The 3,859-nt window shown below is 44.0% G+C and overlaps 1 long non-coding RNA gene across 5 annotated transcripts; it reads left to right on the top strand.

Moving 5' to 3' along the window:
• Positions 1 to 3,647, top strand: LOC120438489. 5 transcript variants are annotated; one of them, XR_005611939.1, is made up of 3 exons: positions 1 to 2,021; positions 2,101 to 2,611; positions 2,768 to 3,647. It is a non-coding gene; the product is annotated as an uncharacterized LOC120438489 (long non-coding RNA). The 5 variants fall into 5 exon arrangements; XR_005611936.1 differs by having other exon boundaries at positions 1 to 2,314; positions 2,396 to 2,611; XR_005611937.1 differs by having other exon boundaries at positions 1 to 2,314; positions 2,377 to 2,611.
• The last annotated feature ends 212 nt before the right edge of the window (positions 3,648 to 3,859 follow it).

Genomic DNA, 3,859 nt, shown 5'->3' with positions numbered 1-3,859 from the left:
CAGAAGCATTTCTTTTTCTTTCGGGCTCCATTTTGTTATGGAGAGATGTGTGGGTTTTTTTTGTCTTTGCGAGAGTAATTTCGTGGGTTTTTTTGTTTTGTTTTTTTGGTGGCGACTCATTCCGTTGGCAGATGCGGACGCGGTACCTTTTAAAGACAGTTTGGTGCGTTGGCAATGAGCGATACAGCAGCTGTATCGATCACGTGACTTTTTCTTAAAGCGATGCACGCACCGATACAGGCTTCGCTCTGTGAGCTTGATACATGCGCCGGTGCGTCAGTGTTGCTGGACCCATCACTAGTCACAACTAAATTTAGAGGGAAGGATTCAGATATTAGTCTAGGTGAATGGAAAAGTAATTTGCAGACAACATTTGCTTTGCAAGGAGTTCCTGTAGATTTTAGAGCAGAATTAACACTGTTGCTTAGAAGGCAAGGCTAAAAGAGAGATTTTAATTCTACCACCAGAGAAGCGTAATTCACCTGAGCTAATTTTTAATGAGTTAGATAAGTTGTATGGGGATAAAACAACTGCTTCGGTCCTGCGCTCTCAGTTCTTCAATGCTCGTCAAGAAACACATGAAGACATCAGTTCATTTGCACTGAGATTACAAGAACATTTTCTCAGGTTAAAGAGGAAGGACCCTAGAGGTATGAATGATGAAGATATTCTTCTCAGAGATCATCTGGTTGAAGGCTTGAGAGACACTGCCCTTAGAGGTGAATTCAGAACAAAAATTCTAATGAATGATCAGTTGACATTTGCAGAAATTAAAGCAGAACTAATCCTGAGTGAACATGTTTATGGTGAAATGGTTGAGCCAGTCCATTGTTTTGCTGCCAAAGGGGAAAGATACAAGACCTGTAATGTTAAGGATATGGAACAGATCAAGTCAGAGTTGTGGGATGACATGAACAAGCAAATGACCACCCAATTCAATGATTTATCACAGACTTTGATCAAAGAAATCCGATCAGAACTTCATCAGGCTACACAAAAGACTGTGGACTGGAAACAGACTGACCAGTACAGGTCAAGAAAGAAAGGAGGGAGCAGACCCAGAGTCCACTCAAACAGGTATGATGAACAAGGTAGCCCCATCTGTAACACTTGTTCCCAGCCGGGCTACATAGCATGGTTCTGTAAAAGCAAGCCTAGATCTGGATCGTTAAACTAGACGACACCACTGTGGCGGCCCAGACAGTGGGTTGTGTCGATGCCAATGGGCCTCAAACTGATGTGAAAAAACTAATTGGAAAAGTTCCTAAAGTCAGCTTGTGTCTTGATGATGTCCCAATACAGTGTATTCTTGATACTGGATCAAATGTGTAACTGATAAAGAACAGCTATTTCTCTAAACACTTTGGCAGTAATGGTATGAACTTGAAGGATGCAAGCAGCTGGCTGGCGCTCAAGGCTGCTAATGGACTAGATATTCCATACCTGGGCTATGTATTGCTACATGTGAAGGTTGGACAGGTGGAACTCCCTGAATGTGGCTTTTTGGTGATTAAGGACCAATGTTTAACCGACAGTGAAGGCGTCCTGGGTATGAATGTTATTTCACAGTGCTACGAAAAAATGGATCAGGAGAAGCCATTAGCCCACCTCTCCTCTAGTGGGGCCGAACAGAGAGTTTGGACTACTGCTTTTCAGATTTGTGCCAGTCAGGCACGGTTTGCAGCTTCAGATGGGTCCATTGGGTATGTATGTACCGTAAATCGCCATCCTATACAGATTCCTCCTCGGAGTGAGATGTTGGTTTGGGGTCGTACGAAGACTGGAGTGGACGGCAGGGATTATCAATGCCTGGTGGAACCTGTCGAGGTGGGTGAAGTCTTAATTGCTAGAACATTATCTACAGTCCATGATGGGAGGCTTTTGATTAGGGTCCAAAACCTTAATGACTCACCAATGTACCTTTACAGACATCAGAAGTTGGCTAAGACTTTTATTATTGATCCAGCAGATATCATACAAGAGAATAGTGTGAACATGACTTGTGTTGGTGTAAACACAGAGTGAGTATGGACCAAAAGCAAGCCCTGCCCAAGGAGAAATGCATGTTCCCTGATTTAACTAGTCTTCATTTGTCCACAGAGGAATTGGAGAAACTGCAGGCTTTATTGCATAAGCACCAAGCAGTGTTCGCTGTGCATGAGGAAGATTATGGATTGACAAGCACCATGCAGCATTCAATTCCTACGGGCAATGCTGCACCAGTCCATGAGCGCTATAGACAAATTCCACCAAAGTTATATCAGGAGGTGAAGAGAGGCGAAACTGGCGAGATCACCTGCCTGAGATGATCCAGGTATATAACAATACAGTGCACAGTTCTACAGGATATTCACCACATTATTTGATGTTTGGAAGGCATGGATTTCTTCCCCAGGATCGGCTGATGGGCCTTACTGAAAATGTGGGCTGCTCTTCTGTGAGCAACTGGGTGCAATGCCATCAGAGACGGCTGCAGTATGCCTTCCAAAAAGCTCAGGACCAGAGACTCTGAAATGTCCCGGCAAAAGAAATATTATGACCTGAAAACGGATGCTCTTCCATCGCTGCCTGGAGAGAGTATTGCTACAGGACTTGAGAGCAAGGGGCCGAGGTAAGTTGGCAGATAAGTGGGAGCAACGACCTTATGTCATCATAAAACAAGCAGATCCTGATTTGCCGGTGTATGTGATTAGACAAGAAGGGGGAAATGTTGAGAAACTGATGCATCGTAACTTAATGAGACCTTGTTTGTTACCTATGCAACAAGACATGCAGAACTCTAAGAGTGAGGTGGAGACAGCCAGGCAGGAAGATTTAAAAACTGGAAATGCATTGCCACACACTGGTAGATCTCCAGCTGCTCCACCCTGGGTTGGGTTTTGGCTTCCTACAGAAATCCCTCTCGATGCTGGCCCAGAAGACATCGAGACAGGACCCATTCATCAAGAACCCAGACGGTCAACAAGAACAACCAAAGGACTGCCTCCACAGAGATTTGGAGACTAATATTTATAGATTACATGGTCATTGGGACAATGACCATTTCAGCAGGGAGGGGTGTAACATGGTAGACTAATGTGCCTGTGTTGATTCAGCTCCATATTATTGTGTGAAGTTGCACTGGGTTGGGAGTGTGTGTGTGTGTGTGTGTGTGTGTGTCACATTTTTGGTGAGCCAATGGCTGGAATGGGGTTGGACTAATTAGAGGCAGGTGTACTTGATTGCACTGATACACTGGTCTACTTATAGCCCACACTACAAACACTGCTGTGTCATTTTGTCTCTCTGTGCAGGTATGTAATGTGATGAAATTGGATATGTTTGGGATGGATGGGTTTTGTGCTATGAATTCTATAGTGAGTGTGTCATTTTGTCTCTCTGTGCAGGCCAGGGCCTATTATATGCCACAGCCTAAAGGCAGCAGAGTTGCAGAGGCTGGAGTGACCACTGGCTATATGCTTACAGGGTGGTGGGTCTCAGACGACAACTTCTAACCCTGTTAAAGGCAACACGTGGAGTGCAACTGGTCGTGTGGCATAGCTGGCTCTGGCCTTGGGACTGTGTGTTTTTATTTGATTCATAAATGGGACACTGGACTGTTTTATATTTTATCTCTTGATTATTTGTCACTAAATTGTCTTTTAGAATTTTATTGACTCATCTTTTTGCCCACGACTGAGACGGTTGGTCAGACCTAGAATCTTTCTTTGGGTGTGTTACACAGCCTGTTGCTTTTATAGTGTAATACTTGTAATAAAAGTACAGTAACGGTAATTAGTGACTGAGTAGCCTGGGGCGTTTCTCTTGATTTCTTTAGTAAGGGTAAATTCATTCAACTGCACGGATTAGCTAAACGAAC

The sequence above is a fragment of the Oreochromis aureus genome, linkage group 3 (assembly GCF_013358895.1).
Source record: "Oreochromis aureus strain Israel breed Guangdong linkage group 3, ZZ_aureus, whole genome shotgun sequence".
NCBI classification, from domain to species: Eukaryota; Metazoa; Chordata; class Actinopteri; order Cichliformes; family Cichlidae; genus Oreochromis; species Oreochromis aureus.
Note: the sequence above shows the minus strand (reverse complement) of the source record. Positions and strands in the feature narration are given on the sequence as shown.